This window comes from Miscanthus floridulus, chromosome 3 (genome assembly GCF_019320115.1).
Source record: "Miscanthus floridulus cultivar M001 chromosome 3, ASM1932011v1, whole genome shotgun sequence".
NCBI classification, from domain to species: Eukaryota; Viridiplantae; Streptophyta; class Magnoliopsida; order Poales; family Poaceae; genus Miscanthus; species Miscanthus floridulus.
In genome coordinates, this window is record NC_089582.1 from 64,253,220 (window position 1) to 64,280,169 (window position 26,950).

At 43.2% G+C, this 26,950-nt stretch overlaps 1 pseudogene; it reads right to left on the minus strand.

Moving 5' to 3' along the window:
* Positions 1-14,370: 14,370 nt before the first annotated feature.
* On the minus strand, positions 14,371-16,731 carry LOC136543832 (rhomboid-like protein 19; annotated as a pseudogene).
* Positions 16,732-26,950: the final 10,219 nt, after the last annotated feature.

Below are 26,950 nucleotides of genomic sequence, written 5' to 3' on the forward strand. Positions count from 1 at the left end.
ATTTGGGCTCAATTGGAACAAGTTGATTTATTTCATAATTCTTAATTAAATAATTAATTCATAAAAGCAAATAGTAACTTTTAATGATTTAGGTTTTGATTGAATTTTTGATTGAGTGATGTTCTTGGGTCATTAGTTGATAATGATCCTTGGCAATTGAATTAGGTGTTACGAAAAGGTTTAGTTAGTCTGACTTGTAACTGTACCGCGAAAGGAAAGTTGTATTCGAATTGTTAATTTTGCATCCATCATCAAGCATCATGTTTCAGTATCCCGCATTATGTTAAACATGGCATTGTTATTACATGTAGTGAACGAAGGTGAACACGTGGTAGTTAATCAAGTTGTGGAAGAAGTTGATCCACCTATTGAGGTCAGGGTTGGATAATTAGTGGGACGACTCCGGATCCTAACTTTTCCATCAACGAAGGCAAGCCCCGGATGCATATAACCCTACCTTGTGTTTTACAAATTGATTTCGCTTTTGCTTTTCTATACTGCATTAAAGTGATTAGGAGTTAAGTAAAAACCTAATTGGTGCATTACCAACATTGTTTTTCCGTATCTACCTTGTTACCAGTTTTACGTCGTAAATGTCTAGTTATGCTTAGCCATGCTTAGACTAGATCAAAGTCGGGTGATTACCTGTCACCTGCAGGTTTTAAATGGATCTTTGGTTACTTATGTTATCATGTGATATGAGCATGTGGAGTAATAAATCTAGACCGGGCGGACTCGGTGTGTGTGAGCCACAAGACATGGAGGTCTTATGAGCGGGTACTTTCCGCCTATGTCGGTTAAGGTCTGTCCGTTGTTGAACTGTGTGCGGTGAGAATTTGTAGTACTAACCACATACTCCGGTGAGCCTTAACTTGGCTATTCTATTACAAGAATGGCTACTCGCGCACTGGGAGTGGAGAGATGGCAGGAATAGCGTGTACCCACATGGCAATGGGCTGGATTAGTGGAGTACTGTATTCTCGAGTGGCATGGACCCATTCTAGTTTAGAGGATCCGAGGGTAGGTTGGTATATGTAGGTTAGGGACCTGCATATGTCGTTTGGTCTGGAATTCCCAGCTGGGTTTTAATCGGTTCGAATCATCATTGCTCCTCGGTTATGGAGACTCACTTCTCTGTTCATCATCGTAAATAATAACTAGAACTTGAGTAAGGTTTGAGAAAGAGATTGATATGAAGTTCATGATCTCATTTGGATCATGGCAGATTCATATGTGGTACTTATAAAGTTTTACATGTTGAAGTAAAGAGTTTTGTTAAAGAGCTTTTACGCAAAAGAACTTTGATTATTGCTAAAGCCATACCTTGAATCCCTGAGCATGCATTCCTAAGTCTTCTCAGTTTTATTTCGGTTAAGTCTTGTTGAGTACTTTTGTACTCAGGGTTCGTTGACCCTTATTGCAGGTGAGCCTCATGAGCAGATCTATTTTGGATCGTGCTGCATGACTATTATTTGAACTAACGATGAGAAGTGAATGGGTGGCCCTTGGGTAGGGCAGTTTTATTGTGTGTTTTGTATTATATTATAATGCCACTCCACTATTTCATTTTGTAATAATCATCGAACTTATTCATGAGGTTTGAAACTAATGTTTTATAAACTAAGTTATTGTAAGACTTCTGCTATTTTTACTCTAGTGTATCTATTTGAATAAACTGTTGTAATACTTCAATGACTCTATAATGTGATCCTGCTCAGAAATCATGGATGATTCGGGGTTCCCCGAGGACACCCGATAGACTTCTTAAGTTACCAGGAACATATGCATAGTTGTCAAAGGTCATTGGATAGTGACAAGTGCATGCTGGGTCCTATAATTTAGGAGGTTCTACCACAGAATGGTATCAGAGCGCGATCAGTTACAAAGTCTTTGTCGTATTGGTTTACAAAAATTTCAAAATGATTTGGGATGACTAAACTAAACTTGTTAATTTGGTCCAAATTGCTTCTGACTTATCTTATTTCTTCCTCACCATTCCTTATTTGATTAAAAAGGTTTTGTGTGGTGGAGTAGTAATCTTACTATGCCCTATATAAAAACAAATGTTGTTTATGTGCATTATAAGCTTTGATGATTTTGTTCGTAAGAATGATTCATGCATCATGATTAATTCACTAGTTACTTCCTTCTCCTCTGAGTTTGGAGTTGAGTAGTGAGTCTGGTTTGAGTAATGTAATCCATCCTAGCTGCTCTTTAGACTTTGATCAAATGGTCTTACTTGGATTAAATTGGCTTCCTACAGTATGGCTCGTACCAAGATGACGCCCCGTAAGTCCACTGGACCCAAAGGAGTTCCTCATCACCAACTTGCCCCTAGGAATGACTGGTGCTAGCAGTAGCAGCTCTAGGCCTGATCCCCAGGCAGAGATACAGAGGCTTTCGGCTGAGTTAGCACAGGCTACAAGAGACAGAACTTTGGATGCTATCCAGGTAGGAGAACTATAGGATCAATTGAGGCGTCTCACCACCGCGCATAGGAACTATGAGAGTATGTTAGTTCATATGGTGGATGGGAGAAATGAAGCCTGGCATAGAGAAAATGTAGCTAGAGCTAGAACTCATGAGCTAGAATTCTATGTAGAAGATTTAGAAGAACATAATACTTATCTGCATGAGGAAGTTCATAGGCTAAGCAATCTCCTAGATCCAAATCATGAACCCCAAGCTGATGCAATGGACCCCTGATGTCATCCTTGCCGATGATGGCGAATCAGAAGAGGAAGAAGAAGAAGACCCTAAAGAATTAGTAATGATTGATGAAAGTGATAATGAAGGCAGGTAATATTTCTAGAATGGATACCGAGCCTGAGTTTGAAGTAATCAAGGAAAGGAGTAGAGTTGTATAATAGTTAGTTCTAGTTAAGTTAAGTAGTTTTGTTTAGGTTCATGCGGGTTTGTGTTTATATTAGTAAACCCTATGTAATGTGTCTGGAGTAAGCTTTTGTTGCAATTCAATAAAGACTTGTGAGTAAAGTTTGGTTTGTTATGAGCAGATGCGTCGTACGTGGGGTTCGTATATTCCTGGTACTTCACAAGATGAGAACGGTATTCTAGATCTGCCACCAGTTCCAACAAATCTAGGCTGATGCTATAGCCGCACTTGTCAATGTGACTGGTTGAAAATTCTTGTTTGCTTCATGAGATAGCTCAAAGTAATCAGAATCAGATGCAAGGAAACCGTGGTCGCCATCATAACTAGGCAGGAGGCTACATATGTTGATTTTACAGACACAAGGCCACTGGTGTTCACCAGAGGTAGATGAACCATTGGAGGCTGACGATTGGCTTCGAACCATGGAGCAGAAATTTGATCTCATTCCATGCATAGAGTTTTCAGAAACCAGTCTTTGCTGCCCAGCAACTTAGAGGTGCAGCCGGTGCTTGGTATGCGAATCTTATGGCCATGCAACCCGCAGGTGTTCCGTTAACTTGGATAGAGTTTCGTACTGCTTTCAGAGCTCATTATATCCCGAGGGAGTTATGGCTATGAAGCTAGATGAATTCCTTGCCTTGAAGCAAGGGGATCAGACGGTTATGCTAGTATGTGGGAAGATTCAATCATCTATTGCAGTATGCATCTGAACATGTCAACACAGATGTCAAGAAAAAGAAATGGTTCATGAGAGGTCTGAATACCAAATTGCAGACTATGATGACAACTTGTACCAATGTTACTTATCATGAGGCAGTGAATATTGCAATTGCTTCAGAGGGAAAGTATCGGCAGTATAAGGAGCTCAAGAAGAAAAAGAGTATGCTGTCTAGATCTTTTGGGGGAAATCAAAAGAGGCAGAGGGTGATTTATCATCCAGTAAATCATAATCATCCTCCTTATCGTCCGCCGCAATTCCAAGCCGGGCAACAGTCAAATGTCCATCCTGCTATAACCTACCCTGAATTCACAGCAGACCAATGCTCCTGGTGGCAATGCTCCAACGTCCCGGGGTCACAATTATCCATGTTACAATTGTGGAAGGACCAGTCATTTCTCCAGGGAATGTCCATATCCAAGGCAGTCTAATCTAAATTATCAGAAGGCCCCTATAAATCAACAACAGGGTCAGGCATAGAACAAGAATAACAATCATAATGCTCAGAAAGGCAAAGATGAAAGGAAGACAGGACGGGTGTTCTATATTCAAGCTAGGGAAATTCTAGAAGGGGAGCCAGTGATGATGGGTATGTTTCCTGTCGCCAATCATCCTACAGTTATACTTTTTGATTCGGGTGCATCTCATTCATTCATCAATAGAACATTTGTGGTAAAGCATGAAATTTCAATTGGGGCAACAAAGGAAAATTTCTTTATACAGTCGCCCGAGGGACGTCTGTGTACTAAGGAAATGGTATACCAGGTACCCATAAACCTAGGGTGGGCATATTTTTCCCACTACCATGATTATCCTAAAGGATCAGGATATAGATGTAATCTTGGGAATGAATTGGATGTATCAGCATAAGGCTGTTATAGATGCTTTGAATAGAACTATAAGGGTGAGTTTGCCAGATAGTAATTCTCAACTTCTCATCCAACTTCCAACCTTAAGAAGATCAGTGGGCAAGGTTTGTGCAACTGCTGTCAAAGAGATTAGAGATATCCCGGTAGTGTGTGAATTTCTGGATGTGTTTCCTGAAGATTTACCCGGTCTACCACCTGATAGGGATGTCCAGTTTAACATAGAGTTGCAACCTGGAACAGCTCTGATTTCTCGGAGAGCTTATAGGATGCCACCTAAGGAATTGGCCGAGTTGAAGACTCAGTTACAAGAATTGATTGAGAAGGGGTTTATCCAACCTAGTTCATCACCTTGGGGATGTCCGGCAATTTTTGTGAAAAAGAAAGATGAGACCCTGAGGTTATGTGTCGACTATCGTCCATTGAATGAAGTGACCATCAAGAATAAGTATCCCTTACCTCGGATAGATTTGCTTTTTGATCAATTGGCCGGAGCCAAAGTTTTCTCCAAGATAGATTTGAGGTCAGGATATCACCAAATCAAGATAAAGCCTGAAGATATTCCCAAAACGGCACTTACCACAAGATATGGATTATATGAATACTTGGTAATGTCTTTTGGTTTGACAAATGCTCCAGCTCATTTCATGTATCTGATGAATTCAGTATTCATGCCTGAGCTAGACAAGTTTGTAGTGGTGTTTATTGATGACATTCTAGTATATTCCAAGAATAAGGAAGAACATGCGGAACATCTCAGAATTGTTCTGACCCGCTTGAGAGAACATCAACTATATGCCAAGTTCAGCAAGTGTGATTTTTGGCTTAAGGAAGTACAATTTCTTGGACATGTCTTGTCAGCTGAAGGCGTTGCAGTTGATCCAAGCAAAGTGAAGGATGTGCTTGATTGGAAACCGCCAACCACAGTTCATCAAGTTCGGAGTTTTCTGGGATTGGCGGGGTATTACCGTCGGTTTATTCTAGATTTCTCTAAAGTATCAAAGTCCATAACTGAATTGTTGAAGAACCAAGTCAAGTTTGTCTGGTCATCTGATTGTGAAGAGGCTTTCTAGACCTTGAAGAGACTGTTGACCACTGCACCAATATTAGCCCAACCTGATATCGAGAAGCCGTTTGATGTTTATTGTGATGCTTCAGGTATTGGTATTGGATGTGTGTTGATGCAAGAAGGCCGAGTCATTGCCTATGCATCTAGGCAACTTAAGCAACATGAAGAACACTATCGACTCATGATCTAGAGTTAGCAGCTGTGGTCCATGCTCTGAAGATTTGGCGGCATTACCTGCTTGGTAATACAGTGCCATATTTATATAGACCACAAGAGCTTAAAGTATATCTTTACTTAGTCAGAGTTGAACATGCGACAAAGAAGATGGTTAGAACTGATTAAAGATTATGACTTGGAAGTACATTATCACCCTGGTAAAGCAAATGTGGTTGCAGATGCCCTCAGTCACAAAAGTTATTGCAATTGTCTGGCAGTGAGAACAATGGGTTTGACTTTATGTCAAGAGATGGAGAAGTTGAATGTAGAAATAATTCAACAAGGTAGTTTGACCAACATAATTGTTGAAGCCACTATTCGAGATCAAGTTATTGTTGCTCAGAAAGAAAACAAGGGTATAGCCCATATCAAAGAAAGGGTCAGGAATGGAAAAGCGGAATGCTTCAGCATAGATGATGAAGGTGTGTTATGGTTCAAGGATCGCCTGGTGGTACCAAAGGTTCCTGAGTTGCGACAATCAATTCTGGAAGAGGCACATGCTACTAGGTTATCTATCCATCCGGGAAGTAACAAGATGTACCATGACTTGAAACAAAGATTTTGGTGGACCAAAATGAAGATAGAAATTGCTAGATACATAGCAAAGTGTGATACTTGTCAAAAGGTGAAAGCTATACATTTGAGGTCTGCTGGTGAATTACAACCATTACCTATTCCATCTTGGAAGTGGGAGGACATAAGTATGGACTTTATTGTTGGTCTACCCAAGACATCAAAGGGATTTGACTCAATATGGGTTATTGTAGATCGACTAACCAAGTCAGCACATTTTCTTCCAGTCCAGAATACATATCCCACTATACGGTATGCCAAGATGTATTTAGAGCGAATCATGAGCCTCCATGGAGTACCCAAGACTATTGTGTCCTGATAGGGGTACACAGTTTGTCTCTAGCTTTTGGAAATAGTTGCATTCTTCATTGGGTACCAAACTACTGTATAGTATAGCTTATCATCCTACAGACTGATGGACAGACTGAAAGAGTCAATCAAGTACTTGAAGATATGTTAAGGTGTTGTGTCCTTAACTATTCCACTAAGTGGGACGAATGCTTACCTTTGGCGAGTTCTCATACAACAATAGTTATCAGGAAAGCATTAGAATGGCTCCATTTGAAGCACTCTATGGTCATAGATGCAGAACATCGCTGAGTTGGTCTGAGCCTAGAGAAAGAAGGTTCTTTAGGGTTGACCTTGTGAAAGAAACAGAAGACAAGGTTAAGCAAATACAAAGTAATTTGAAGATAGCTCAATCCCGACAAAAGAGTTATGCGGATAGACGACGTAGACCATTGGTGTTTAACAAAGGAGATTTTGTATATCTGAAAGTATCACCAATGAAGGGAGTTACCCATTTTGGTGTTAAAGGCAAGTTGGCACCTCGATATATTGGACCATTTCAAATTCTAGAGAGGTATGGAAAAGTGGCATATCGCTTGAAATTACCAGAACATCTATAGTTGTACATGATGTGTTCCATGTTTCTCAATTGAAGAAGTGTCTCCGAGTGCCTGAGCAGAATGTTGAGGTTGAAGGAGTGGAACTTGAACCAGATTTGACTTATTCCGAATATCCTATCCGAGTTTTGGATTAGAAAGATCATGTTACTCGAAGGAGGACAATCAAGTTCTACAAGATACAATGGAATCAACATTCAGAAGAAGAAGCTACTTGGGAATCAGAAGATTACTTGTTAGAAAAATTTCCAGAGTTTCTTGCGTCGATATAGCATAATGTTAGTTTGCTCTGTTGTGGCAAACCATGGTTGTAAAGGAACCTTAGCTGTTTATGAATAGGTTTTGGATATTTTTGGATTGACACATTTCCTTTTCCATTACTTATCCTATGACTTTGAATCTCAGGGACGAGATTTCTTTTAGGGGGAAGGATTGTAACACCTCGGGTGTTTAAATACTAAAAACAGGACATGTCATCATGTGCATTGCAAGGCATTTGGTCATATTGCAAACTTTGATATGCATTCACTAAAACAAGTTTACATTTATGTTATGAGTGTTGCCTTGTAGGGTTTGAATTGAGTTCAAAGTTTGGTTTGGATTTGAAGTTTCGAAAACCCTGATTTCCAGCGATTAGTTTTGACCCGAAAAACCCATTTCAAAAACAAGTACATTTTGGGGTTGAGCCTAAAAGCAAAAGTGTAGGGCTTGTCAAGTTATACAAAGTTTGTTTTTGGAGTTTTCAAAGTTGTTTAGAAAAAATTGAAGTAATTTGAAAAGGCGAAATGTACTTAAAGTGTCCCCTTTTGAATTGCAAATTTGCATTTCAAAATGTAGATCGAATTTGGGTATGGTTATAAAGCAAAGTTGTAGAACATTGAATTTTGAACAACTTTTATTTTTGGAGATTTTTGAGTTGTTACATGAATTTGGGAGTAATTTGGCTTTGAAAACGAATGGCAATATTGTAATTAAGTGGAACAGTGTTCACCGCCTAAGCTACACCGCCGGCGACCTTCTGCTTGCTTCCAGGCACGGTCGTGGCTGTCTTCGGCATTGTGCTGGCGTGTAAAGACCAGTGGCGTGGCTTCTCCTTGTTTCTAAGCCAAGCTATTTAGCCTGAGCCGTCGCCGTTTGTCCCGCTCCCTTGCTCTGCTTTTCCCGACGTCGCCGATCATCTCCGTCGAGCCCTCGCCGTCGAACCAGTGCCTGTGCCATCACAGCAAAGTCACCAATAGCTTCGCCTACTCCTTACGCTGCCTAGACAACCAACTGTGGTCGCCTGATTCCACCGGAACCGCCGCTAGCAGCCTTTCTTCCTCGCGGCCGGCAGCATCTCCGTCGAGCCGTTTTCGCCGTGGCCAGAGCTCCACGGTCTGTCTCTGCTTGTGCTTGGCATGCCGCCAGCTCTGCCTTGTTCCCATGATGCTCTATGACCAGGTTGATTGCTCATTTTGTCCATCACAGTCGCCTGAGCACCGCCGTCATCGTTGTTTTCGCCGCCGTGACCGCTGTGAACGCCGCCCCGCTTCACCGTTGCTTCTCTGGTCTCGCTCTTTGCTCCAACGTGTTTCATGGTGAGCTGCTGAACCTTCCCGATGCCTTTTGTTTCACCGATTTCGGCTTTGTTTCACCGGCGTAGTGTTGACGAGCCGCCGCGTCCGCCATGGCCGGCGTTGAGCTAGTATAGGGCCGTAATCGGTGCAAGTAGGGACGTCAGTAGGTGCGCCTAGTCTTGGTGAACGTTTTGGTACCTTGGCCGTCGCCGTTGGACTCACCGTCGGCGAGTTTTCGTCGGTCAGCGCCGTCGCCAGTCGTGGTCAAGGCGGGAGGTTGAAGATGACAGGTGGGACCCGAGTGTCAGTGACTCAGCGGTTTGAAAATGATTTTTCTTTTTCTAGAATTGAATGAATAGTGTCTGTTTTTGTGATTTTTGTGTAGATTTAGTTAGAGCTCCAAAAATTATGAAACATTTTGTGTGACTTCTCTATGATGTATATTATTTAGGAAAAATATGAAATATTGATTTACAGTACTTTTTGAATGTGATAAAAATTGCTCAATTAATTAATAAATGAGTTTCCATGATTTTTCTAGGCTTAATTATTTATTCCAAAAATTATGAAAATTGTTTTGCCACTTAGTTATCATGAGATGAATATGTACAAAAACTTTGGGCTCAATTGGAACAAGTTGATTTATTTCATAATTCTTAATTAAATAATTAATTCATAAAAGCAAATAGTAACTTTTAATGATTTAGGTTTTGATTGAATTTTTGATTGAGTGATGTCCTTGGGTCATTAGTCGATAATGATCCTTGGCAATTGAATTAGGTGTTACGAAAAGGTTTAGTTAGTCTGACTTGTAACTGTACCGCGAAGGAAAGTTGTATTCGAATTGTTAATTTTGCATCCATCATCAAGCATCATGTTTCGTATCCCGCATTATGTTAAACATGGCATTGTTATTACATGTAGTGAACGAAGGTGAACACATGGTAGTTAATCAAGTTGTGGAAGAAGTTGATCCGCCTAGTTGAGGTCGGGTTGGATAATTGTGGGACGACTCTGGATCCTAACTTTTCCGTCAACGAAGGCAAGCCCCGGATGCATATAACCCTACCTTGTGTTTTACAAATTGATTTCGCTTTTGCTTTTCTGTACTGCATTAAAGTGATTAGGAGTTAAGTATAAACCTAATTGATGCACTACCAACATTGTTTTTCCGTATCTACCTTGTTACCAGTTTTACGTCGTAAATGTCTAGTTATGCTTAGCCATGCTTAGACAGATCAAAGTCGGGTGATTACCTATCACCTGCAGGTTTTAAATGGATCTTTGGTTACTTATGTTATCATGTGATATGAGCATGTGGAGTAATAAATCTAGACCGGGCGGACTCGGTGTGTGTGAGCCACAAGACATGGAGGTCTTGTGAGCGGGTACTTTCCGCCTGTGTCGGTTAAGGTCCATCCGTTGTTGAACTGTGTGGGGTGAGAATTTGTAGTACTAACCACATACTCCGATAAGCCTTAACTTGGCTATTCTATTACGAGAATGGCTACTCGCGCACTGGGAGTGGAGAGATGGCGGGAATAGCGTGTACCCATGTGGCAATGGGCTGGATTGGTGGAGTACTGTATTCTCGGGTGGCACGGACCCAGTTCTAGTTTAGAGGATCTGAGGGTAGGTTGGTATATGTAGGTCAGGGACCTACATATGTCGTGTGGTCTGGAATTCCCAGTTGGGTTTTAATCGGTTCGAATCGTTGTTGCTCCTCGGTTATGGAGACTCACTTCTCTGTTCATCATCTTAAATAATAACTGGAACTTGAGTAAGGTTTGAGAAAGAGATTGATATGAAGTTCATGATCTCATTACGGATCATGGCAGATTCATATGTGGTACTTATAAAGTTTTACATGTTGAAGTAAAGAATTTTGTTAAAGAGCTTTTACGCAAAAGAACTTTGATTATTGCTAAAGCCATACCTTGAATCCCTGAGCCTGCATTCCTGAGTCTTCTCAGTTTTATTTCGGTTAAGTCTTGTTGAGTACTTTTGTACTCAGGGTTCGTTGACCCTTGTTGTAGGTGAGCCTCATGAGCAGATCTATTTTGGATCATGCTGCATGACTATTGTTCGATCTGACAATGAGAAGTAAATGTGTGGCCCTTGGGCAGGGCAGTTTTATTGTGTGTTTTGTATTATATTATAATGCCACTCCACTATTTCATTTTGTAATAATCATCGAACTTAGTTGTGAGGTTTGAAACTAATGTTTTATAAACTAAGTTATTGTAAGACTTCTGCTGTTTTTACTCTGGTGTATCTATTTGAATAAACTAGTTGTAATACTGCAATGACTCTGTAATGTGATCCTGCTCGGAAATCGTGGATGATTCGGGGTTCCCCGAGGACACCCGACAGTACTTCTTAAGTTACTAGGAACATATGCATAGGATGTCAAAGGTCGTTGGACAGTGACAAGTGCATGTGGGTCCTATAATTTAGGAGGTTCTACCACACCATCCGCCTTCAAGTCAAGCTGGTACAGTCAGTTCTGGGACCTTTTTACCTTAGCAAGAGGGCGCTGCTCCCAGTCCCTGATCCTGAGGACTCCGTCCTTGATCAGTACCACACTACCATGCTCATCTAGCTGGCCAATGCTGATGATGCTTGAACACAGCTGTGGGATGTAATATACATCCATTAGTGTGTGGTGCTCGCCATTCTGGCACCTGAAGATGATGGTGTTGCGCCTTTGGATCGCCACCCTTGAGTCATCACCGAACTTCACCGTGCCAGTCACATCATCATCGAGCTCGGAGAAGGCTTCCTTGGAGCCTAGCATGTGGTTGCTGATGCCAGAGTCTAGGTAACACTGTTGCTCCTGCTCGCCGACCACACATCCGAGGTGGACTTGGGCGCATAGTTCATCGAGGTTGACAGCCTTTAGGACCTTCCTAGGCCCTTTTAATGCCATCACCTCTTCCTTCTCCTTGATGTCAATGTCGTGTAGTGCATAGAACGTCGCCATAAGGATAATGGCCTCATCATCATCATCAGCCTATGCCAGATGAGCTTCAGCCTTCTTCTCCTGCTTGTGATTTGGGCACTCCCTTGCCCAATGTCCTGTCTTCCTACAGCACCGGTAAGCCTTGCCGCGGTGCTTGCCATCACCACCGTGGCTAGAGGAGGCTTCACCGAAGTTCCTCCAGGCATCCCATTCCTCCTTTATCAGCAGCAGCTTGCCACTGTCCTTCGTTGCTATCGTCTGTTCTAGGTGCTCGTCCATCGCCCGCAGAGGGCCTGTTACATCCTCAATGGTGAGGGTGGACAAGTCCAGCATCGTCTCTATAGAAAGAGCAATCTGGATGTACTTCGCCGGCATGGAGTGGAGGTACTTAGAGACCACCTCTTCTTCGTCGATGGTGACGCCATGGCTCTTCAGCTTGCTGATGAGCATCTGCAGGTGGAGGGAGAAGTCCTCCACTGATTCACCATCATTGAACTTGAGGTTGGCATACTCCTGCTTCAGAAGCTAGGCCATCGCCTTCTTTGCGTGGTCAGAACTGACACGCATCGTCACAATGGCCTCCCATGCCTCCTTAGTAGAGCTCTTCACCCCCAACAACTCCCTGTACTATGATGGTACAGCAGTGAGGATAGCCTCCAACACTGACATGTCGTCTTCTTTGTTTTTGGTGCCCTTGTCAACAGCATTCCAGAGTCGTCGGGCTCTAAGCTTGACCTTCATGGTCACCGACCACTTGCCATAGTTGGTGCGAGTCAGCATCGGCCAACTGGTGCCGCTGACCTCCCGCACTGTGCGCATAATGACATCCTGTCATGGCTGGGTAGCCACAGCAGCGCCGCTGCTGTTGCCCATCTCAAAACCGTCCATCATCGCCAATGGTTAGTCCGGCGATGGCGCTTGTACGGCTCTGATACCACTTGTTAGCCCATAGATCTCCGTCATGGAGTTATCCGACCACTCGCTAGTGTTGCTGAGCACTCACTAGCGATGTTGACCATGTACTGTCATTGGCTATCACACACTATGGCTAGAGGTAGAAGAAGAGAGGGAGACTAGAGCACACACACAGTACAAGCACCAGCGTTGGTCAGAGCTCTGTAGAGGAGATGACAAACTAAACTCGCTCTCTTTACTAAGTTATAGTGGCAAACTATATATACAACTCTATCCATCTAACACTAGTACAGACATGTCAGGCTACCATGCTGCTACAGTGACTAGATGTGATAGTAGGATTGACTTTGGCACCTGCCCCTGCTGTGGCTATAGTACGGCAGGTGAGCCATTCGGTGCCTACCCCTGCAGCTGCTACAGTGCACATAGTAGGGAGCCCTTTTTAGTGCCGCCTATCCCTGCCTACGTTCACACAAGGGGAGCAGCAGATTACTTAACAGTTTTTCATAGGTTGGGTTATTTGTAAGGTATAAGGAAGTTATTGCAAGGCTGAATTGGGGGCAGTGGTCGTCGATCAATTCCTGAGCGTGAAGTGTGAAATATGGAGCCGAATTTAGGTCACAAATATGGGAGTATCAAATATTAAGTGTAGTATTCTACTTGTAGTGTTTTTTGTGACAATGGATGCAATGTACGATTGTGATGATGGTTCCAAAATCCAAATTAGCTATAGCTAATTCTTTTTACTTTGCTGCGAAGGTTCTAAATTGCTAGCTATAACTGTTTCTGGAACTATGCCAGATGCCACGAAGATGCGAAAACCATGATTTAAATTCTTGGTTGTGATGCTTCTTGGAGAGCAAAATAGCACTCGAGGGCATCAAGTGTAGAGGCTAAAATTTCGACCAAAGGGACACCAATTTCGCTGATTAGTTGGAAGATAAAATGGTGAGAATGAGACAGTGCTGTGTTCATCCTCCCTAACTACAAAAGTAGAAATGGCGATAGGTATATATTAGGCCCTATTTGGATGCTTGGAATTAAATTTATTTTAATAATCATAATTTAGACACATGTTAATTAAGCTAATATAGTTGTATATAGATTATATTTGTATATTATTGTTGGCTATACGAGAGAGATACTTAGGGATCGAGTTGAAGAGCATGTTATAAGTTGTAAAGTAGAAACATAGAGTAGTGATGTATAGAATCAATTTCCATCTCTCACCCTATGAATTTGAGATGTGCTTATACGTGAATTTTGGAAAGTGGTGGAATGTCCAATTCCAAGCCAAATAGTCTAATTTATTAAGTAGATTTCAATTTCTTGAAATAAAAGGATCCAAAGGGCCCCTTAGAGTTACCTCAGAGCTTAGTAGTGGGTTACAGAAACATAGAAGATCCATACGAAAATAATTCTGTTCCTATCAACTACTATCAAGTATCAACCTCAGCATTCGAAACAAACAGTAAACTAGGCATAGATGAGTAATTGTCCAACAGAACATTGCATTGTACACTATACTTCATTAGTTGATTCCTAATGATAACCAAGACCCTAAAGTCGGCGGTGAAGCCAGGGCTACTGAAGATACATGAAACATTCGAGTTGGTTCTGACCTTCAGGAATTCACATCGAAATGAATCCCTAGGAATTCACAAAACTGCATGGTTCGTTGCATAGAAAACTCAAACTTAGTCAGCAACATCCAGTGATGTGCCCTCTGAACTTCTGACTGCACCTAGCTTCTCAGCTAATCTTCGCTTTAGTGCCCGTTGATGGTTGTCCCCTCTCTCTACAATGAGATAAACAACATTATGCCTGACAAAATAGAACCAAGGCTTGCACACTACTAGCAAGTCATGTGATATGAAGCCACCAAATGGAGCTACAAGCTTCTGCAATAATAGAGCAAACACTAAAAGCATGACAGGAACAAATGGTGACTCAAGTCTAGCTCATGGACTTCATAACTACAGTATGGAGTGTCTGGAACCCTGAACCCATGAGGTAGAACACAGTATCACCACATGAATCCAGAAGTGATACAAGCATACTACAGAAATGCTAGTTTGTGAAAAAGCAGGACAATACAAGTAATATTGCTTGGACCGAAGGATTACATATGAACAAAGTGGTACGAGCACAAAAACATTATGCACTGATAAAATTGGAAACAAAGCCACAAGCTAACCTCATCTTGTTCGCCTCAACCGAATCTGAACCAGGCAATGATGATGTATCTAATGTTTGTCCCCTGGCATCAGAACTTCCTACTCTTCACAAAGCAGCCTATGGAACTATTGTGTCAAGAATTGGTCTGCATGTATTGATAACTTTGTTAGAATATGCTTTAGCGATCTGCAGAATAGTCTAGAGCTTCTATAAAGGGAAAATGAACTTGTGCTAAAAATTGAACTTCCTTGCAAATTCAGAGAAGAAGCTTGAGAAATTGAACTCCACACTTGGAAGTTGGATCTCCCTTAAGGCCGGTCTCAAGTCTCTTTTTAATGTAATGGAGGTAGATCCAACTCATATAAATGCCAAGCAACAGAACTAGGAGGTAAGACATCAAGTCGTTTACGAATTACAACAATGTAGATCAATGCAACACAAGGCATAATACACTGCGTAGCCAGCAAAAATAAGATCGTTAGCAAACATTAATGGTAGCATGAAAATTAGGGTTACTTGATCTTTAGCACAAAAAAGATTAAGCTCTAGATCAGGTAAAAGCTATTTAATGCCCACCAACAATCCTAATAGAACCCCATGAATCCAAAAATAGGAGTATTGCTGAAATATTAGATAGTAAGAACACCAAGGCCGGACCTAATATAAATGCCAAAGTACTTATTTTCTAGAGATAAGAGAAATACAGTACTTACAGTTATATAGTACAGCACAATAGCAGTCATGAAGACACAACAAGTTGAAAAGTTGACAATAAAGATGAACTTTGATATCTCTTTTGAACCCCATAAAGGTTCTAACAACTTCCAAAACAAAAAGAAGACCAATGATGCTGTCATGCTGACAACCACCAGCAGAAATATTGGTTATGTGAGTTGAAGGAGCTCTGATACGTTAATAAACATGACATATTTGTCAAAATGTTTATAATACTCGAAAGAACCAGTAAACAGATGCATAAACAAATGTGATGATATATTTTATTTAGCACAAAAACAGCACACAACAGATCAAATACTGCAGGGAAAAATATCTATAAAATAGAACATCAATATTTTCCATCGCCTAGGGTGACATTCAAGTATACAATAAACATCTAGAAGAACCCTAAGTAATAATTAGGTTGCAGCTTATAAAGTGTGAATCTCATTTTGTCCGAAGTAGCAAACAGTAAAACAAACAACCACCTTAGAGTGACATTTCATCTGTCCTTTTTGGCAGTTCACATGTTGTTTAAGTAGTCTTGTCTTTGCTCTATGGGTATGAGCGTCTAAAGGGAGAGCTTGTGTTGTCTAATGTCACTTTATCATCTTCTTAATAAAACCTGAGTATTCTTTATAAAATAAAAAGAAAAATGAACAAGAGTAATAATATTCGCAGGTCTTGTGCTTGACAAATTTGTGTAGCTTCACAATAATGTACCATAGATATATTGTCATGTGGGGAAAGTGGTTTACACACAGGTCTAAGAAGGCAGGGACAGCAAGCCAGGAAAGTGGCTAATCTACTGTCACTTAGGGCACACCATTAGCTGGTGCTAATTTAGAAACATATTAAGGAGTGATTGAGAGATTCGAGGAGGAATTAGATAGCCTAATGGCTATGTAAGCCGAATGGCTCTTGGAGAATAATCAGGAATGAATTAGTCTTCTTCCCTGTCTCTCTTCTTCTTCAACAACATAGGGAGCCGAGGGGTAAAACCTCACTCTGACTCTACCCGTGGCTACACTCTGCATAGCCAAGGTACCACTACTACCCACTTACCGGCATCACAAAACCTTGGTATTAGTGACCACTGGATCCTCATCCCCGGACCTCCCTGCCCCTGCACCTTCATCAACACCATCCACCTCCGCCACCATGCCCGACTCTTATCAGGAAGATCTCAAGAGCCTCATCCTCGCGCTCTTTGAGAATGTGAAGACCCTCCAGGCTACGGTCAAGGGCAATGCTCAGGCCATTCAGCGCCTTGAGAAGCAGCCGCCCGCCTCATCTTCAACAAGTTCCGACGGCATTCCCAAGCAGACCGATGAACACCACACTAATCGGTTACCGTAGTTCTAGAAGATGGACTTCCCAAAGTATGATGGTAAGTTGGATCCACAGGCATTCATAAACCAGTGCAAATCTTACTTCCATCAGCAACGCATTATCGAAGAGAAGGCATGGATGGCCTCCTACAACTTGGAGGACATCGCACAGATGTGGTTCATCTAGGAGCAGCATGACGAGGGCAATCCCCATTGGCGGTGCTTCACCGAGCTGTTGAACCTCCACTTCGGGCCGCCCCTGTGCTCCAACCCACTGGGTGAATTGGTCACCTGCAAGCGCATAGGCTCAGTGGTCGACTTCTAGGACCACTTGTCGGCACTCCTACCGCGCGCAGGGTGACTGATGGAGGCCCAATGCATTCAACTCTTCACTGCCAGCCTCCAACCACCACTGAGCCTCAATGTGGAAGTCCACACCCCTCAGTCCCTTGCAGGGCCATGAGCCTTGTCAGAAAGCTGGAGCTCCGAGAGCAACTGGCAGCTCCGGCGGCTCCCCTACGGTCCACAGCCGAGACCTACTACCGACACCTGCGGTGTCCCTGCTCTACCCATAGCCATCGTTGTGGTCAAGAAACTCTCCTAGGCGGAGATGGAGGAACACCGCCGGCTTGGCCTCTACTACAACTGCAAACTGCAATGACAAATTCAGCTACGGACACAATAAAGTCTGCTCACGTCTCTTCCTACTAGACCTAGCCAAAGCAGAGGATGACGGTGACACTGAGGAAACAGCCTGCCTAGAGGACGAGACCCTCATCTCCCTCTGTGCAATTGCCGGGGTCCGGGCCAACGAAACCATGAAGATCCACATCTCAGGCGGGCGCTGCCACCCTCCACGCATTGCTGGACTCAAGTTCCACCCACAACTTCATCGTGGAAGACAGCGCCCTATGATCGGTCTCCTCCTCCAGCAGCAGAACAAGCTCTAATGAATGAACCGACAACTTGTATGAGTTCTTGGTGATGTCGTTCGGCCTCTCGAACGCACCGACGATGTTCTAAGCTCTAATGAATGAAGTCCTGCGGCCGTTTCTGTGCTATTTCATTTTGGTGTTCTTTGACGACATTTTGATCTTTAGCAACACCTAGGCGGATCACCTTTGCCACGTCTGTGCTGTCCTATAGCAACACCGCCTCTCAAATGCTCCAAACGCGCTTTTGGTGAGCCCAAGATCTCTTACTTGGGGCATGTCATCTCCCAACAGCATGGCCATGGATGTTTGGATGCTGGCAAGGTCTAGGCGACGCTGGACTGACCGACGCCCATGACGGTCCACACCCTCCATGGCTTCCTAGGCCTTGTGGGCTACTATTGTAAATTCATGCCGTGCTACTCCAGGACAAGCAGCTCATCGCCTTGTACAGCCGGCCAATGGCCCCACGTCATAGCTCCCTAGCAAAGTACAAGTGAGAGCTCATCTACCTCATCTAGGTGCTCCGCCATTGCAGACCCTATCTCTAGGGCCATCAGTTCCTGGTACGTACACTACCAGAAATAGTAGTTTTGCCGTGTGCCACGGACACTCGGCAAAGCCCGAAAAACACTCAGCAAAGGGTTTGTCGAGTGTAACACTCGACAAAGAGCACACGACAGCTACAGTACCAGCAAACAATGTCTTTGCTGAGTGTTTTCTGTTGGGCACTCGGCAAAGACTTTGTCGAGAGCTGAAAACGACACTCGGCAAAAAAAGTACATCACGGAGCGGAAACGGTCACGACACGTTTGCCGAGTGTCAAATATTAGGCACTCGGCAAAGCTTGGTTGTTTGCCGTGTGTCAAACTTTGGGCCCTCGGCAAATTTGGCCCATTTGCCGTGTGTCAAACTCTGAACACTCGGCAAAGCTTGCCTTTTTGCCGTGTGTCAAAGTATGAACACTCGGCAAAGCTGGCCTTTTTGCCATGTGTCAAAGGGGGGACACTCAGTAAAGTGACTCCTTTTGCCGTGTGTCAAAGTATGGGCACTCGGCAAAGACCGTTCCAAAATCCACAGAATTTGGCTTCTTTGTCGAGTGTCATAGGACAGACACTCGGCAAAGATGCCATTTTAGTCCTAGGATGCACAAAATTTTGCCACGTGTCTACTTTGCCAAGTGGTTTACAGCTGGCACTCAGGAAAAAGCCTCTTTGCCGAGTGTTACACTCGGCAAAGATGCCACGAATAATCAGTTTATTTGGTTCGGTCATAGCCACGACCACATTCAAATAAACATCACAGATAGTTCACAATAGGCACCACATGCAATTCATATAGATATATCGAGAACACATAGATGCAAATAAACTTCATAATCCACAAATAGTAGTCACAACCACAAGTAGTCACAAGTAATCCACAAATGCAAATACAAATAAAATCACAAGTACTTAGGCCACGAGTTCACTGCGACAGGGCTTCACTTAGGCCACGAGTTCCACTGCGATGGGGCTAGGGCATGAGGCTCATTCGATGTTGTCGATTGATGCTGCACAAAGTAGAAGGGATTGGCATGTGTGAGACAAGATTAAACAACATTGCATACTTTGTTTTCTGAATTTGTGATGCAAATGTCAATGATTTTAAGTAAAATTTTGAAACCACATTTTAATCTAACTGTTGCTGCTATTTTACATAGCCTGAGATTTAAAACCATGTTCCCAGCCATGAGTAGATGCAACATCCAGTAGTGCTATCATAACTGCAACTGCTACTGCTAGTTTGTCCTCCCTTTGCCTACATTGAATCTAGTTGTGCAAGCAAGTATCAACTGCTACTGCTACTGTTAACTGATTTAGTTCGTGCTTGATTTTTTGGACCATTAGTATTTCACAGCAACAACTGAGGATGAACTAGATGATCATAAAAAAAGAAGCTTGAGTTGCAAACACCATTTTCTAGTTGGCTAGATATGAACTATTGTGTGGATCAATGGATCTCCTTGAAGCCTCGAAGGTGATGTAAATAAATCCTCCCTTATCAGTGGATCTCTTTCAAAGGATGCAAAGTAAGATTGATTCTGCATAAACTAGATTATAAGGTTGTAAAGCGACTCATAGTGCCTAAAACAGTATTTGGAGCAGGAGGAGGAGGGGCTGGAAACGGTGGTGGAGGTTGACTGATTGCAGCATAAACACCCCTCATATATTCAAACATTTGTAGCTCCATCCTCTGCCGCTCTGCCACCATCTCTACCTCCATCCTCTAGTGCTCCACCTCCGTCCTCTGGTGCTCTGCCTCCATCTTCACCTCTAACTCCTCCCGATGCCTCGTTTCTTGTTCTATTTGAGCCTACAATATTTCATCCCAATGTTACAATGCAATGCAAAAGTATGTAAAAATCAATGAACGATGAATAAAACAGAAATAACCTGGAGTGCGTTCATCTAGAACCATGTAGAGTCCGGCCGTGGGCGTATCGCTGGACTAGAACCCATGCTCCGTGCTCAAATCTAGGAGAGAGTGGGAGTATTGGCCATGTCAATAGTGCCATCACCAATCCAGAACCAGCCATGCTTCTTGCCTCCTCCTGCCCTCATGACCACTTCTCCATCAAGGTCATGGGCGCTCGGATCGTACTCTAGGCCACGGACCTGCCTTGCCATCGATGTGTATCCTTCGAGATGGCTGTGGACGGACTCATTGCTGTATGCTGAGGGTAGGTCCTTCGGGTTGTAGGCGATGTTAGATGTCGCCTTCCCCTTGTGGGCCAAAGCATATGCCACGAACTGGGTGCAGGGCTGGCCACCATGTGACGCTGACTACAAAAAAGCAATATGATTAGAAATTATGTAGAGTTGAGCCTTAGAATAAAGAAATGAATTCACGTACCCATCTAGCCATGTATTCTAAGAGGTTGAGGTTGCCTTGATGGTGTGTTGGACCCGGCATCAGCAAACGCCGCTCTCGGCAAGCGTTGTGATTCTCCTGCCACCCGGGGTCGCACCACCTTTCCACCATCCGGGCCCAGCATTGCATATAGTGGGCACACCAACATGGAGGCACCTATGTCATCAAGTATATGACATAAGAAGATAAAATTAAGTGCAATTAATCTCATAAAAAATAAGTGTTAATGTTCTATATTTACCTTCATGTATTGTTCCGAGGTCAGGCTCATGGTTCTTGCCGCCCTGTTAGGGATCCTCTCTCTAAGAAATTCCACGTAGTATTGGATCATGGCCTGGATGCGTGCCTCATAGTGCATGTCCTTGACGAGTTTCTTGGCAGCTTTATCAGCCACAACATCCACCTTAGCCTCGTATCCCTCCTTGCATCTAAAGAAATCCTACATATAGACACGATGTATGCGCTGTATCCAGTCATTAATGTCCAATCAATGCGATGTATTGAGCAATGTAGTGCGAGAAAGACTTACCCAAAGCTCGGCCTTGACATGCTGTGCCCTATCGGTGAAACACCTGCCACCTCGATCAGTGTTGTTGGAGGCGGCGGCATAGTGGGCCCACATGTAGGCTAGGGAACTTTTCCTTGATCAAAAGACCAAGGATGCCGTTCACATGGCGTGCGTGATCACCCCCACCGACCTTCCTCCAACCCCTGTCCAAGTGATTAAGATAAATTATTAGTTTCTATTATAATTTTGAACATATCAAACGAAAAATTAGTGATAACATATAAAGTTACTTACTTCTCTCCATCGAGTCGAATCAGCGGGCGTCTCTCAAGAGGTATCGACCGCTTTGGGAGGGTCGAGGGACCTCGCAACCACACACCTGTACTAGAGGAAGAGGTACCCCCTGTCTCCTCCTCCATCCCTGCCTCCTCCTGCACCCCTGCCTCCTCCTCCACCTGTACCTCCTCCTCAACCTGTACCTCCTCCTCAGAGGATGAGTGAGCGGAAGGTAACTCAGACGGCAATGAAGGTACAGGTGATGGTGGCCTCGTCTTGCCTCCACCCTTCGCTTGACCCTTGGGTCTACCCCGAGGTCTCTTCCTAGACCCCTCAGCTGCATCGGACCCTTTACTCGCCGCTGTCACTTTTGAGTAAAGCGACGTTACCCTCATACCGCCCACCATTGTTCAATCACCTGTAATTAAAAAGAGTAAACCAATTAGCACAGATAATACATCAAAATAGATGCAAAATAAACAAAACATACTTAGAAAATAATATGGTATGACAAATAATAAATCAGTTAGCATGGATCATACATGTATTAGAAATAATCATCATCATCGGGATTAGTTGGATCATAGGTCTCATCATCACTATCACACATGTCAATATAATCATCCCGTGCTCCGAAGGAGGAATGTCGTCATCACCCTCGTTGCTTAGATGTAATCGCTAAAGTAATTCAAAGTCCTTCACATTCTGAACCTCGTCACTGGCATCCTCGTTAGCACCACTTTCATTGTCTACTTCCATTCCCTGAGCTTTGGTTAAGTATATCTCAAAACTACCTTCGAGCCCATCTTCTTGAAAGAACTCTCTGTCATATGTGTTGGGGTCTATGTTGTTGTCGACATAGAATTTTCGCCTCCGTGCTGAGGACACACGTAGCAAGCTGGAAGGGTCTGCTCGATGGAGCAGATCCGCCTGGCTTTAGCGCAAGGGTGGTCGATCCTGTGCAATCCTCCTAAGACGTGCCAGTCAATTTGACCCTACAATTGACAAGGAGAGAAAGCTTATCAGTAATTAAGGGCGGAACGTGCCGGTGTTGCTAGACAATCCTGAATGTGTGGCTCTGAGAGCCGATATGAGAGGAAATTGACTAAATAGCCGATCCCAGCATGTTCACAAGAATGAATTGATTAAAGCTCATGGGGTTGTATAAGAATGATCGGTTATCATTCAGGATAAATGTTATTTAAGCAAATATTAATCAATGGCAATAAGATATCAATTATGATTGGTTTATACTGAGCCAATGATTACAAGCAACTGAACTCCTTTTATTTAAAGAAACAACTCAACACCTCTTAACCATTTAATAAAGGTAAATCTAATGAACATGTTAGATCTCATCTATCGCCATGACTAGTGGGGCATGAGGCAGAATCATGCAGGTCATAGAAACAACAATAGACTCGATGACCCTAACTCATTACTAATATCAGTGGGGCATGAGGCAGAATCATGTAGGATGTAATACCATAACAAGATCACAGGGCTAACACATCTTTCAACTTATCTCTACTTCAATGATCTCGTAATGTGAACTGTTCGTGAAAGCATTCGATATTGGCTAAACAGCCGATTCAGGCATAGCGCACAGTTAAGGTCATGCCTTCTTAGGAACAGGTCTACTAACTGACGATCCCCCCTCCATAGTGCCAACAGTGGGGTGAGAGGCAGAATCCCACAGGCCGTGATGACGGACCATGGAACAATTTTCTTTAACTAATAGATCTACTCAAGATCGGACATGCCTTAACCGCACGCTATGCACGATTAAGATTGATGCAAAACAGCTAATAAAAAAACATAACTCATCGCTTAAGATGTAGATTAGATCAGTTTTAGATTAGCAAACGATGAGTTGAACAAGATATAAGGCCGATCCAGATCAATCTCAATCGGGCTGAGTGATATTGCTGTAATTAGATAGACAATGAAAGCAATAAGCAATATCGGTAACTTAATGAATCTACCAAAGACTGCCATACTAAGGTAGAGCCGATAACCTGACCTTGATCTAATTCAAGCAGTGGGGTGTGAGGCAGAATCACACAGGCCATACTTGAATTAGACAAGAATTGATAACTAGCGTATACCAGAGTCGCAGTGGGGGTCGACTGGATCGATGCAGCCATACGAACAGAGGTATAAACCATGACAGTACTTACAAACAAGCAGTGGAGGTCGACCAAATTGATGCAGCCATACTCGCTGAAGAACTCGCCGAGATCTACTCACTCCTACTCCTACTCCTAATGGGTGGCCGAAGCCAAAAAAAGTAATTGACTTTGTATTTGATTGATTGTTGTCTTACAATAGCCGGGGTTTGGTATTTATACCTGGAGCCTAAAAATGAATCCTACTCGAGTACGACTTAATACAATTCTTTGGCATGAAGGAAATATTCCTATCTTAAGATAACCTGGACTCTAATATTTCCCCTTTTGTAGAGTCCGATATGTATCTTCTTGGTGCCAATCATATCCTGTCATCGTTATCTGCTGACATCATTCAAAGAGAATGGATCCAGTGTTGCATTCGATCCAGCATATATCAATCTTTACTCTATCGATTCCTTGATTGGCATAATTCTTGAAGCCCACGAGTTCTCGCGCTCTTCTCCCAAATTTGGTGTAAACACATGCCCCCCAATTTTGGGATAAAATGATTTTATCCTAAAAATTCCGGTTCACTGGTTTACCACGCTGCAACTGCACCATCCAAAATATATGCGCAACTCCTGACTCCCTGGAACGAGTTCTATATAATATCCCAACAGTATATTTTGTAACTTACTCGACCTGTTCGCCTTCTTCCTTCTTCTTAAGCCAACTTCAACAGCCGATGCCATCATCACCGAGGCCTCAAACCCTAGCAGATCATCTGTTCCAACGAGCCGCCATCCAAGTGATCTTCACCAGATCCAAACCAGTTTTCGACCGTGATGGCGACCATTGACCACGTCCCTGAGGTATGTCCCCTAGTCTTCCAGTTTCTGAGTATCGGCCGCCACCCCATATCTTCTTTCTTCTTGAATTTACTTTATCTGATTTCTAGGAAATGAGGAACAAGATCTTGATTCCATTAGCTGCTGTCCCTAATGCTTTTCTCGGGCCTATGGGTGATTCTGATCCATCCGATTTTATCCACCAAGAAATCAACCAGATCCCTTTTAAACAGTCCGTAGTGGATTCATCGTCCTAGAACAAAACTTCCTTCAGAAACTGGCCTAATGCACCACAGCCGATGCCATCATCACCGAGGCCTCAAACCCTAGCAGATCATCTGTTCCAACGAGCCGCCATCCAAGTGATCTTCACCAGATCCAAACCAGTTTTCGACCGTGATGGCGACCATTGACCACGTCCCTGAGGTATGTCCCCTAGTCTTCCAGTTTCTGAGTATCGGCCGCCACCCCATATCTTCTTTCTTCTTGAATTTACTTTATCTGATTTCTAGGAAATGAGGAACAAGATCTTGATTCCATTAGCTGCTGTCCCTAATGCTTTTCTCGGGCCTATGGGTGATTCTGATCCATCCGATTTTATCCACCAAGAAATCAACCAGATCCCTTTTAAACAGTCCGTAGTGGATTCATCGTCCTAGAACAAAACTTCCTTCAGAAACTGGCCTAATGCACCTAAGGGATGGAGAGATTTGTTCTGTAGGGTATCTACGAAAAAAACGGAGACTGGGAGCTTTATGATATGAATCAATGCTTAACACTTTCGTTGTCTGAAATGGAGAGGAATGATTCACTTTTGATCTATGCTTCTTATTTCTGGTCTAATGCTCTGAATGCTTTCATTTTTGGTCATGGTCCAATGACCAACACTCTGGCTGACGTATACATGCTGACCGGCCTTAGGATTACTGGATCGGTACAACCTTATGAGTATCTGAGTGCCGGTCCCAAGAGATTGGCCAAAATTGTAGACTATACCGGATGGGCAAGTTACATTCTAAATCATATTGAAGATGGACCAGCCGTTAGTGAAAGGGAATATGTGACCTTTTTGAACATGTGGTTGGAAAGATTCATTTTCTGCGGGTTCTCTTGTGGTCCAACCTATAATCACAAACTCATGGCGGAGCACCTAGCATTAGGCAAGAATATCCCTCTCGGAAAATATCTGCTAGGAGCTGCTTATCATCTGATGTACCAGGTGGCTGCCCAATTACTGAAGAATGAGCCGATACAGACTATCAGTGGTCCTTGGTGGCTAATACAATTGTGGCTCAATTTGTACATGCATAAGACTGTAAAGCCTGACCTTAGAGACTTGAGCTTTCCCTCCTCTAATTTGGGTGAGGAATATAGGGGCAAAGAAGGAAGAACTCGATGGTGTACGAACTATGGCGAGGCTGCATCGGCCATAATAATCAACTCCGATGCTGGCCACCTCTTCAAAAAAATTTACAGAGGGTTTGATGCGGCCGTCCTGACCTAGCTACCTTATAATGAGGAGGATGAACTAATTTTTCCTTTTAGCTTCCGATTTGAATCTGGCTGTTCGGACGAAACAGCGGCTGCGATCTTCAATTCTTTTATTAAGCCCTGTGTCCTTCCAGCCAAATTTCATCACGGTCATGGTAAAATGATTAAAGGCTCCTCCATCTTAGGCAATCCTCCAACCTATGAGTTTTACAATCCTTCGTTTGTGGCCCGTCAGTTTGGCTTTGGTCAACTCCCCCCTTGTCTATTCTTCAAGAACACCCTGAAGCTGAGGGAAGATATCAGTGACATGCTAGAAACTTCCAGAGTCTTCCAATTGGGATCAGACCTTCCTTCTTTTTCCTTGCACGACTGGGTTAGGGCCAGCTTTTCTTCCAATCTCTTTGACTCCTGGTGGCAAGAATGACATTCCCATCTCTTATGTGGGCCGGTCTATCCTCTGTGCATAGCTCTGGATGGGGAATTTGCTTCTGACAGTAAGGTAACCCTTTCATTCTCTTTTTAGAGAAATTACTTGGTGAATCTTCTTGCCAACTGTCCTAATCAATCCTTTCAGGATATTGAATTTGACCCTCCAAGCCGGGATAGGAGACGGTGTTCGATAGATTACCAACCATCATGCCCAGTTTCAAGGATGGGATCAACTGCACCTTCTTTGAAGAAGTTGATGAGAACCCATGCTGCTCCCATGATCATGACATGTCCATCTCCTAAGCGCAAAGTGGTTCCAGGGGCAACTCAGAAAGCCACTACTGGAAAAGACTCCATAGGACAAGACCATCAGCTGCTCAGGTGAACGATTCACACTTTCCTTAAACTGACGTTCAATTTTTGATCCCATTTTTCCTCACAGTTGTCGAGCATCGCGTCTCAGTCTACTTTGGGCGTGGGACAGCTATCTCAGGCACTTGATCCATCACCAACCGAACCTTCATCTCAGGAGAAGCCAATTTT